Here is a 12,861-nt window from a genome sequence, read left to right as displayed (position 1 = left end):
CCTCTCTCCACGTATCGGGTGCCCTTTTCCCCTCCATAATCTCATTGCAGACTTCCTTCAAAGGTTGTATCAACCCTTCCTTCAAAACTTTGTAGTATTTGGAAGTCAGTCCATCCGGTCCAGGGGATTTGCCCAGCGTCATGCCTTGAATGGCATCTTCTATTTCTTGTGCTGATATCTCCTGGTTCAATATTATCTTACTTTCTTGCGAAACCTTTTTCAGCCCATTTTCCTCGAGGAACTGTTGTATGTCCATTTCTTTTTGCGGCCCTTGTGTGTAAAGTTGTCTAAAGTAGTTCTGAAAACAATTCCTAATTTCCGCTGGGTTGCTTATGTTTTTTCCTTCCACTTCTATATTTGTTACCGTGTTGAGTTTTTGTCTCTTCTTTATTTGCCAAGCCAGTAACTTGCCACATTTATCAGCAGATTCAAAGGTCTTTTGTCTCATTTGTTTAATTTTCCACTCTAATTCTTGATTCATCAGTTCCATATATTGTGTTTGATGAAATTTGATTTCTCTTAGAATCTCTTGGGATTTTGGCTTCGATCTTAATTGTTTTTCCCCTTCTTTTATCTTTTCCAAAATTCTCTCCTTTTTCTCATTTTGCTTTCTCTTCTTTAAAGTATTTTGCTGAATCAAAAACCCTCTCATCACGGCTTTACTTGCGTCCCATACTATTCTTTTTTCTACTTCAGACCTTAAGTTGATTTCAAAATAGTCTTTCAAGGTTTTTTGGGCCTTCTTGCAGATCTCCTCATCTCTAAATAAGGTGTCATTCATTCTCCATCTGAAGGAACCAGTTGTTGTTTGCCTCATCACCATCTTTACAGCATTATGGTCGGAGAAAGTTTTTGGGCAGATTTCTACTTTTTTTATGTTCGGAGCCATACTGCTAGTCACCCAGATTTGGTCAATCCTTGTCCATGTCATTTTGGCTTCAGAAAAGAAGGTTCCCTCTCTTTCTAATGGGTGTTTTGTTCTCCAAATATCAATCAAGTCCATATTGTCAGTCATTTCAAAAAAAGTCTTTGGTAGTCTTCCATCTTTTGTTATTACCTGTCTTTGTGCCTTGTCCATATTTGTTGAGACCACTCCATTCATATCTCCCATCAAAATTAAGTTGTAATCCATATGGTCCATCAAAATTTCATGCAACTTCTTAAAAAATTCAGCTTTCCCTTCGTTTGGTGCATAGATTCCCACTATCAAATACTTCTCTCCTTGAGATTGAATTTCAATTGCCAAATATCTTCCTTGATCATCTTTAAAGATTTGTTTCGGTTGCAATTTTTCTTTTGCATAGATCACCACTCCTCTCTTTTTTACTCTGTCTGAAGATATAAATTCCTGTCCCAGTCTTTTATTTATTAATAATTTTCTGTGTGCTCTTGTCACGTGGGTCTCTTGTAGGCAAATCAAGTCCAATTGGTCTTTCTTTAAGACATGAAATATACTTTTTCTCTTCCTGGGAATATTTAAGCCGTTACAATTCCAGGTTAGAAGTTGCAGAGCCATGATGGGATTATTCCCTCCTTCCTCCTACAGCTCCCTGTTTTTGTTCCTCGTCTGTCGGTGGTACCGTGTTCGTGTCCAGTGATGGATGCCCTTGTCCTGGAAATGTCTCTTTCTGTAGGTCTTCTTCGTGTTCTCCCAAGAACTTGTCTTTATCACTTACAGTCTTTATTCTTCTCTTCTTTCCCTTATATTTAAAAGACAAGCCTTGGGGAAATTCCCACCTGAATGGTATGTAGTTCTTCTTCAGCAGTGTCACCAGGTCCTTATAATGTCCTCTTGCGTCCAAGATACTCTTAGGGATGTCTTTAAAAATCTCAATAAAAAAGTCTTCAATTCGAAGGGCTGTTTGGTAGTGCAGGTTCAATATTTTATCTCGCTCCTCCTTTGATCTTAAAGTAATAAGACAATCTCTGGGTCGATTTCTCTTCTGTCTTATTCCCAATCTAAATGCACTTTCTATCTTAAAGTCCTCTTTCTTCAGCTCCTGCTTCCAAAAATCAGAAAATTCTTTTGTCAAATAATCCACCAAGTTCTCTCCTTCCTTTTCCGACACAAGTCTGATCCTCAGGTTCCTCTCCTTGCGTTGCATATCCTGCATAGAGAGTGCCAGTTCATATTCGTCCAATTTTTTGTAAACTGGTGGAAATTTTTCCTCCGCAGCAGTTGCAATTTCCTTAGCTTCCTCAGCTATCTTTCGTGTTATAGATGAATCTTCCAATAATTTCCCAATTGCTTCTGCATTTGAGTTCACTTTATTCCCTAGATCAGTTATACTTTTAGTATTTAGGTCAATTTTCCCAGAGATTTCTTCAATTTTTTTATTTGTTTCAGCAACTTGTACTTTAGTTTCAGCAACTTGCAATTTAGTCTCCGCACCTTGCTTTTTTAGTTCCTCCAAAGAGTCATTTATCTTCTCCAATACCTTAGCAAATGATTCTTCTGTAGACATTGCTTTCACTTTTGGCCTTGCAGCCACTATAGTTCCAGAGGCTCCTGTTACAGAAGCCCTTCTTTGCATGAAAGTGTCAATTTTGTATTGTCTGCCAGATCTCAAGGTTGTTTCTTGTAACTCCCCTTTCTCTTTACCATCTGCCATAACAAAGTCTTTTAGTCAAGGTCATTCCCAGACTTTGAAACTCACAAACAAAGTTCTCAAGTTTTAAACTCCACTTGTTGCTGAAACAATTTGTAGGTCCTCTAGAGGGCGTAGAGTCAGTTCTATGCTTCTCAAAATAATCCCACACTCTTCAAAAAAGAAGGAATAAAAGTTTCCTAGTCCCTTTCAATTTTTCTTTCCTTTTTCAAGGGGATCCCAGTCAATAGTGTCCTGTAAGTAACTTTGTAATACCACGGAAACAGTGTTTCAAATTGGAAGTAACCAAAGTCAATTTAAGATACTTTTTAGCTTCTTATAGCAACAGTCCTTAGCCGGTTCCTTTTCTCCGGCAGTCCGATCCCAGGTTAAAGAGCAGCGATACTTAATCCAATTCTTTTAAATTGGCAGGGAAACACTTTTAAAATCTTCTTCCCCCCCCCTCCTGCCTTCGGGGGGGGGGAGTTCTTTGCTTTGGTGGTGGATTTCTTAAATCCCGCAAGTTTCCTCTCAAGCAGTTACAGCTAGAGTGCCTTTCGCTTTGATCTTGCTACAGAACGGAAAGCAGACTTCCTTTTTAGTGCTTATCCGTCTCGGTGCCCAATTTCTTTATTTTAGAGTCCAATTTATACTTTAGCAGTCAATCCTACTCACGGATAGTTGTTCTTTTAATCCAATTTCACGGGAAGAAGTCAGCGCTCTCCGCTAATGGCGACGCGGCTTCGCTTCGCAGGCTGGGTGAAGACGACTCTCAGCACCGCTCCAAGACCCCTCCGCTCCTCCGGAGCCTTTAAAAAGGCTATTTCGCAGCGTCGGGGGGGCGCAAAGGTGCCCGCCGAGTCTCCAGTTCACAGGCAACGCGCCTGTGATTTTTAGGGGTCCCCGCTTCGCCGTAGCTGACAGGACCCGAACCCACGAAGCAGATCTCTCCCGGAGCTCCGGTTGAGATCCGCCATTAAGCGCCGGCGCTAACCGGAAGTTCCTCTCATAGAATCTCTCGGGCCACTGTCATACTCCCCTACGCTGCCCTCGGATTCTTCCCCTTCACTCTCCCATTCCTCTCTCCCCAGTGCTCCTGCTCCTGATTCCCTGACAGCATTAAACGAAAAGTTTCACTCTTTACGGTGGGAGAAAACACTTCATCATAACTCTCCCCTTTAATCTGAGTGAACCCTCTGGCTACTAATCTGGCTCGAAAACGTGGTTCCCCAGATGCAAGGGTTTTTCTTTTGTAAACCCACTTGCATGACACCACTCTGCCACCAGGTGGCGGCATTATAACCTCAAACACTTTGTTACGTTTAAAAGAGTCCATTTCTTCTTTCATGGCTTGTTCCCACAAAGCACGTTCCCCAGGGGGTAAGTCTAAGACTTCATTATAACACAACTCACATTGCATACTCTCACTCCTCCTAGGGTCAAACGCTGAGGAGGTACACCCTTGTTTGAACGCTGGGAGCGCCTAGGCACAACTACTTCTTCTTCCCCCCTTATCTCTGGCTCTTCTTCCTCTTCCTCTAGAGAAGTAGTATTATCTATTGCCACATCCTTTGGGGAAATCTGTGCCTCCTCCTCATCCTGCTCCTGTGTTGCCAATGGCTGAGAAGAAGCCTCTTCTCTTACTTGCAGGGGCAGTAGGCAATCTGGGTTGGCATGGATCGCAGTCCATCTGTCCTGGTCAGCAAAGTCTGCGCTTCGTGACAGAACCACACGTCCTGGGCGTAAATTGAAATGCCATCCTTTGCCATAGGACTGATATCCCACAAACCGCAGTTTCCGCGCTCTAGCGCCCCCTTTCTGGCGCTGAGCTTGGGGGATATTTACATGTGCCCAAGCACCCCAGTTATGGAGCATTTTCCACTCTGGTTCTTTCCCAAACAACACACGATAAGGAATATCTTTTATAGAGCTAGACCAGGTTCTATTAATCAAAAAGTTCGCTGTCAGAAAAGCCTCGCCCCACAGCCTATGGTTGTGACCCAATCCTGCATCCACTAGCAGGCAGTCCTTTACTGACTGTATTACAGCCCCACGTCTTTCACACAGACCATTTTCAGCAGGGCTATAAGGGTTAGTCAAGCAATGAGTGATCCCCTTACGTCGCAACCATGCCCCAAATTGTTTGTTCAGAAATTCTCCGCCCCTATCTGTTTGCAGCTGCACAACAGGCCGAGCAAAGAGCTTTTCAGCTTGGGCAACCCATTCTCTGAATGTGGGGAAACACTCAGAGTTCTGCTTTAACAAAAACAACCAACTGAAACGTGATTTATCATCTATTACCAGAAAAGCATATCTGGCGCCCCCTTCAGTCTTCTGTGGGAAAGGACCTATCACATCACAATGGACAAGTTCTAAAAGCTCTTTAGATACTCTGTCACTTTTAGAAGCCACAGGCTTCCTCTTAGATTTGGCCATTTTACATACATTGCAATTTAGGAAACAGTTACAGCTATTTACTTTTAGGTTCTTGCACACCTTTTGCATCTCTGAAAGCACACGGAAATTGGTCTGACCCAGTTTTCTGTGCAGTTCATGTACACACCCCTTATGAACTGGCAAATTATCCTGAACCACCTGGGCTGCTTTAACACGCTTGTCCTGCATTACATATAACCCATTTTCCAACTTTGCATGGCCACATACCTGAGTTCCATTCTTTATCAGGCAACCATCCTGCGTGAAGTTAACACTATACCCTGCATTAATCAAACAGCTTACAGACAGTAAACAATAGTCCAAACTGCTGACAAACAGAGTCTCTGGTAGAGTAGTGTTCAAGCACTGCAGGAAACATGTTCCCTGGCCATCAATCTTGCTTCTACGACCATCAGCAAGATAGATTGTGTTTGTTTTTTTTATATATAAATTTTTATTGATTTTCCAACATATATCAAAACACAACACAACTAACAGTACACAAACAAACAAACATACAAACAGGTATAATTTCATATCCTCTTTTTCTTAAACCTTGTTTCAACGACTTCCCCATGCCTCCCTTTTCTGCATCCCTGTTTTAAATTTTCCCAGCAACTCCTAATTTCAATTACTTATAATTCACTTTCTTTAATCCTTTTTCTCTTACCCAATTATTTGTCACTGCAATTCTGTTTTACATTACCCATAACATTTTAACACTCATTAATTTTACAACAGTTCTTAAGATAAATTTTAAATTTCTTCCAATCTTCTTCCACCGTCTCTTTCCCTTGGTCACGGATTCTGCCAGTCATCTCAGCCAGTCCCATATAGTCTATCACCTTCGTCTGCCACTCTTCCAGCGTGGGTAGTTCTTGTGTCTTCCAATACTTTGCTAAAAGAACTCTTGCTGCTGTTGTAGCATACATAAAGAACGTCCTATCTTTCCTTGACACCAATTGGCCTACCATGCCCAGGAGGAAGGCCTCTGGTTTCTTATGAAAAGTACACTTAAGTACTTTCTTGATTTCCTTATAGATCATTTCCCAGAAGGCCTTGATCCTTGGGCACGTCCACCAAAGGTGATAGAAAGTACCTTCAATTTCCTTACATTTCCAGCATTTATTATTGGGCGTATGATAGATTTTTGCAAGCTTGACTGGGGTCATGTACCACCTGTACATCATTTTCATAATATTCTCTCTTAAGGCATTACATGCCGTAAACTTTATACCGGTGGTCCATAACTGTTCCCAGTCAGCAAACATAATGTCATGACCAATGTCTTGTGCCCATTTAATCATAGCTGATTTAACTATCTCATCTTGTGTATTCCATTTCAACAGCAAGTTATACATTCTTGACAAACATCAGCAAGATAGATTGAGTCCTTTCCATCAGCTGGCTTCCCCAGGGTCTTAAAGTCCTCCCGACTGTTGCAGATAATTCTGCTGCTCCCAGAGTCCAGCAACCATTTTCCTCGAGGTATCTTCCTCTCCTCTCGAGAAAATGCAGACACAAACTGAGCAGAACACGTGTTCTGTTAAGGTGTGAAACCTAAGACGCTGGCAAGTTAGCAATGTCATGTGACTTTAAATAGTCAAGCTCGTTAAGTTGTTAAGTTGCTCAGTATATAAAGAGTGTTTGTTTTCTCTGCCTGTGGGGTGTGAAGCAAAAATGTCTGAAAGCTCCGGAGGTGTTTCTGTTATCTTTCTGCAATAAACCTGTCTTTGGAAAGACAGGCTTCCCTGTGTCGTTATTTCTTTGCTGCTGAGACTTTGAAGCTTGTACTGCAACAAGAATCTCTGCACTGGACTTAATTAATGCTCTGCAAAGAGAACTGTTGCTGGTGGCGCAGCGGAAGCGTTTACTGGACCAGTACACAGACTCTCTTAGGTTATGGCTCCTTCTACGTTTCTACAGCTGTATTGTGTGCAGAGAAAGTGAAAGCAGCTTTCGGATGAGAGAAGACCGGCTTGGTCGTCAATCCAGCTCTTAAAGGAACTGAGAGGCTGCAGAAAGTTGAGAGAGCTGCGTAAGTGAAGATTTACAGCTTCATTAGCTGCAAAAGGCTAGCTTGACCTCCCGTTGTGTTTTTGTTTTGTTAATAAAAACAGAGGACGGTGGTAGGTTGCTAGTGAAGAGACGGAGGGAAAAAGTTTAAAAGGCGTCAGAGGAGGCTGGAGGCGTCTGAAAAGTGAGTAAAACAAATCCCAAGGGGAAAGAGAAGCAAGGGCACACAGAGGGAGTAGCAGCAGACCCCAAGAATGGCAGTGGAAAATTTCCAGGTTCCCTTTACAAAGTTGAATTCTGCTAATTACGTGCAGTGGTCTAAGAGGGCTCAAGTCTGGTTGGAAGCCAAAGAAGTGTGGGCTGACTATGTCCAGAGGCGAAAGCCGTTTGTGGCTGTTGCAGCAGATGCCACAGCAGAGCAACAGGCTGCTGCACATGCTCAGAACAGGGAACATGATAAAATGGACACTAAAGCTAGATGCATGTTGATGGTATCGATAGACAATTCCCAATTACCTCATGTGGAAAATTTAAGGTCTGCATTTGAAATTTGGGAAGCTCTTAGGCAAATTCACCATAGAGCCACGCCCGGAGAGAAGGTGAACATTATACGTGCTTTGTATGAGTTGAAACTGAAGCCAGGGGATAGTGTGGTTGAACACACGTCACAGATGACTGAGTATTTCAACCGACTGTCATCTCTAGGTGTGAATTTTCCTGAAAATATTAAAGTTTATACTCTGCTTAGCAGCCTGCATGCAGGGTTTGAAAACTTAGTACTAACTTTACAAGTTTTGCCAGAGGACCAGCTGAATATGAATTATGTGACTGGTAGATTGTGTGAGCAAGAATATCAACATCATCGAAAACGTATTGATAATTCAAATACCCCAAGGGTTGGATGTTCAGATAATTCCCAGTGTGGGGGAACTAGCAGGCAGAGCTGTAAGGAAGCCTCACAAGTGTCTGCTATGGCCAGCAAGTCATGTTTTCGATGTGGCAGCAGGTTTCATTTGATAGCAAAGTGTCCAGAAAAGCAAAAGGAATTTCAACAGTCCAAGGCCAGTTTCCGGAGCTACAGGGGAAGACGACGTGAGAACTACAAGAATCAACGATCCAGAGGGGGAGCAGGTGCTGATAAGGGACTATCTGCAATGGCAGCACAACAGAGTCCTAAAAGGAGCCAACAAACCTTGAAGTGGATAATTGACAGTGGAGCACGTCACAGTTTAGTTCCAGCGACATCTAGTGGCAGCTTGATGAACTGCAAGACATTGCCAGTTGCAAAAACTGTGACTATAGCAGACAATAGTAAACGAGAAATGAACCTTAAAGGCACAATTTATGTTAACTGTTTGCAAACTAACCTTCCTGTTTTTGTTCTTCCAGGAATGAAGAACGGACTTTTGAGTGTGTCATGCCTGGTAAAAAGTGGTTTTAAGGTTGAGTTTGAAAATGATGTGTGCACCATTTCGAAACAGGGGAAGGAGCTAGTTAAAATTCCCTGTGAGGATGGGCTTTTTGTTTTGGATGAAGAGCAGTTAGCAGCAGGTAGATGTTCAACAGGTGAAGCGCAAGCTAAGTGTGTAAATAAGGCTCCTCATACAGGTTGTGCACATCTACTACACAGAAGGTTAGCTCATATATGCTTTAAGTATGTAAGCAAGATGCCAGATTTAGCTGAGGAGTGTAACATTAAACCCTGTCCAAATTTTCTGGATTGTTGTGCTTGTAAACATGCTAAGGTTAAGACATGTAACTATCCTAGATCTGATAGAGTAAGCAAAAAACCCTTTGAACTTGTGCACACAGACGTGTGTGGCCCTATGCCAGTCAAATCGCTTGGAGGTGCGAGATTTATGCAAATTTTGGTGGATGATTTTTCAAGGGCTAGTTGGGTTTTCTTTCTGAAAGAAAAATCACAAGCAGCTTCCTTCCTGATGGATTGGATTGAAGAAGTCGAATGTAAATTTGACACCAGGGTACGTAAAATACAATCAGATCGTGGTGGGGAATATGTGAACCACACGCTGGAGACGTGGTTAAAAAGGAAAGGTATAGTTCATAGACTTACCAATCCCTATTCACCACAGGAGAATACAGTTGCCGAAAGAAAATTTCGTACATTACAGGAAGCCATTACTGCTTTGCTGTTTGATTCTGGACTTCCACAGCGTTTTTGGGCTGAGGCTGCACTGTATGTCAATTATACTTTTAACAGAGTATACAATAGCACAGTAGGCAACACTCCTTACTTCATGCTATTTGGGAAAAAACCAAAAATTGATCATCTAAGAGTTTTTGGATGTCGTGCTTATGTGCTGGTGCCTAGGGCACAACGTAGGAAAGGCGATCCTAGATCTAAAGAAATGTTTTTCTGTGGTTATCAAGCAAACACAAAAGGTTGGAGATTTGTGAATGTAGAAGGCAATCAAATGAAAATCACAATCAGCAGAAGTGCAGAATTTTGTGAACAGGATGGTTGGAATAAAATTCATGGAAATCCTGACATACTATTTGATGTGGTGAACAGTAACAATGAAACTCAGGCCCCCGGGCAGGTATTAGTTCCAGAACAGGCTGAGGAATTTGAGTCTAAGGACGAGGGTGAGAAATCGTCTAGTCCACCCAAGTCTGTAAAGTCAGAATCTTCTAGCTCTAAAAGTTCACCTGTACAGCAAGAGAGACGTGTAAAGTCAGAATCAGAAAGTTCTTCAACTACTAGTGACAAACAGGTGACGACTAGTGATTCTGGGTCAGAGGGAGAAACTGAAGGAACATTGCAGGAACTGTTAAGGCGTTCCAAGTGTACCAACAAAGGTAAACCTCCTGAAAGGTACCAAGCTATTAGTGTTTGGGCTGGTTTGGCAAATTGCGAACCTGAAAGTTTTGAGGAGGTTGAGCAATTACCCCAGGAGGAGGCCAGTAGGTGGCGTGAGGCCATGCAAAAAGAATTGAATTCTATGAAAGAACTGGGTGTGTTTTCCATCACCAAACTGCCAGAAGGTACCAAGGCAGTAAGTTGTAGGTGGGTGTACAGGATAAAGACAACAGCGATGGGGAAACCAGAGTACAAAGCAAGGCTTGTAGCTCGAGGTTTTACGCAAAGAAAGGGGTTACATTATTCGAAGTCTATGCACCCACTTCAAGGAGTGAAACCCTACAGGCACTATTAGCAGTTGCTGCTCAGAAAGGGTTCAAAGTGAATCAATTTGATGTCTCTACAGCTTATCTTCATTCAGACTTGGCTGAAGAGCTCTATATGGAGCTACCGCCAGGATTGAAAGTTGGTAAATCAAATCAGGTATGGAAACTACATAAATCTATTTATGGACTCAAGCAATCTGCTCATAATTGGAATGAGTGTTTGAATGACGTTTTGGTAGGCATTGGTTTTAGCAGGAGCAAGGCTGACAATTGCTTATATTTCAGAGGTTCAGGAGATGCTCAAGAATCTTTGCTTGTTTATGTAGATGACCTGATTTATACTTCAAAGACACAAGAACAAGTAAAAAACTAGCCAAAGAGTTAAATAAACACTTCAAAGTTAAGAATCTTGGTGATGTGAAGGTCTATCTTGGTGTTCAGATAGATAGGACCAAAAATGGCAGTTTTCTACTGAATCAAAAAGGCAAGATATTGCAAATGTTGAAAAAATTTGGCATGACGGAGTGTGCAGGTGTTAGAACACCAATGGAAATGGGTTTTGTAAAAGACAATGAGTTCAAGGATAGTGCTGAATTCAAGCGTGCTGAAATCTTTCAGTCAGCACTGGGAAGCTTACTTCATCTTTCGCAATGGAGTAGACCAGATATTGCTTACGCTGTTAACTTACTCAGCAGAGAAGCTTCAAAACCTAGTGTAAATGCATGGAAAGGAATTCAAAGAGTGTTAAGATATTTACAATACACCAAAGATTTTTGCCTTGAATTATCTTCTGAAGGACAAGCACAGATTACTTGTTGGGCAGATAGTGATTGGGCAAATTTAAAAGATAGAAAATCAGTGTCTGGCTGTGCAATAAAATTTGGTAACTCTCTGATTGGGTGGAGATCCAAGAAACAGAACCTGATTGCTTTGTCGTCAACAGAAGCTGAGTTCTGTGCCTTATCTGAGTTATGTAGAGATCTAGAATTTTACAAATGCTTGGCACAAGAGATGTATGAAAAGGCCATCACTCCAATCACTGTATGGGGTGATACTCAACCGTGTCTTAAGTTACCACAAAATGGGCAGTTTAAAGGTCGTACAAAACATTTGGATATCCGCTTTCAAAATGTTTGTCAAATGGTAAAAGCAGGAATTGTTAAATTAAATTACTGTCCCAGTCATGAAAATCAAGCTGATGGTTTTATGAAACCGCTTGGGTTTCAGCGGCATGAAAACTTTTGTGAAGAAATGGGTTTGAAGTACTTTTGTTTTTGTATTGCCAGCGAGAGGGGGTGTTAAGGTGTGAAACCTAAGACGCTGGCAAGTTAGCAATGTCATGTGACTTTAAGTAGTCAAGCTCGTTAAGTTAAGTTGCTCAGTATATAAAGAGTGTTTGTTTTCTCTGCCTGTGGGGTGTGAAGCAAAAATGTCTGAAAGCTCCGGAGGTGTTTCTGTTATCTTTCTGCAATAAACCTGTCTTTGGAAAGACAGGCTTCCCTGTGTCGTTATTCCTTTGCTGCTGAGACTTTGAAGCTTGTACTGCAACAAGAATCTCTGCACTGGACTTAATTAATGCTCTGCAAAGAGAACTGTTGCTGGTGGCGCAGCGGAAGCGTTTACTGGACCAGTACACAGACTCTCTTATGTTCTTCTTCCCTGAAGAGAACCCCTTCTGCTTACATTTCTGCATCGATTGCTGTCTCTGCTTCACGTCGTCTCCTGGAAGCCTAGCCCTGCATTGACGTTGGAGATGCCCGGGTTGGTTGCATCTATAGCACCTCCTCACCGCCATGGCCAAGTCCAAGCCTTGGCGTTGCTCCATTGGCAGATTCTGCTGCTGGCCCCCTCGACTGTAACTCCTCCGCTCTTGGAGTTCAGCCTGTCTATCTGACCTTCTTTCTGCTTCTTCAGTCAATCTTCCAACCACATACTCAAGGGTCAGATCTTGGGGACGCATACACTCCATGCTGTTAATCACAGGCAACCAGCTTTCAGGCAAACTTGAAAGGATAATGTAGGTTTGGTCAGTCTCATCATAACGCTTACCTCTCTGTTGTAGTTGAAGAAACAGAGATTTCAGCGTTTGAAGATGAGTTGCCAAACTCTCACCTTCCTTCATAACAGTCCTGAACAGCCTTCTGGTCAGAGAAATTATAGTTCCAGCAGTTTCTCTGACATGCATTGCCCTTAATAAATTCCAGCACTCAAACGCTGTGCTGGCATTTGCTACATGCAATAACTGAAAGTTGCTCAAACACAGCATAATTTGGGCACGAGCCCTTTCATCCAGCCGTTTTTTCTCAGCAGAGTCCCGTCTCAAAACCTCAGTTTCAACACAGTCCCATAGTCCATCTCTCCTTAACAACTGCTGCATTTTAATTGACCAACTCAGCCAGTTGCTTTCTGAGAGAAGTTCAAAAGGGATGCCTCCCCCAATATTTACAACTTGGGAAGACTGGAAATCTGCCATCTCTGCTGGTGCTTGCTGAGCCCCTTCTGTGGGGCCTCCAGCAATCTCTCCTGACTCTCTCTTTAGAGTCCAACTGGATGGTCCTGGCTGGCACTCACCGGCTTCTAGCTGCTGCCTCTGTTGACCCTCAGGTCCCGCCCAGCTCTGCAACTGGTGTAGCCGCTCTGTGAGTCGCCTACTGTGGTCCTCTAGCAGTTCAAA

Source organism: Podarcis filfolensis (assembly GCF_964270895.1).
Source record: "Podarcis filfolensis genome assembly, chromosome: W".
NCBI classification, from domain to species: Eukaryota; Metazoa; Chordata; class Lepidosauria; order Squamata; family Lacertidae; genus Podarcis; species Podarcis filfolensis.
The sequence above is the reverse complement of the archived record's forward strand: the minus strand, read 5'-3'. Positions refer to the sequence as shown.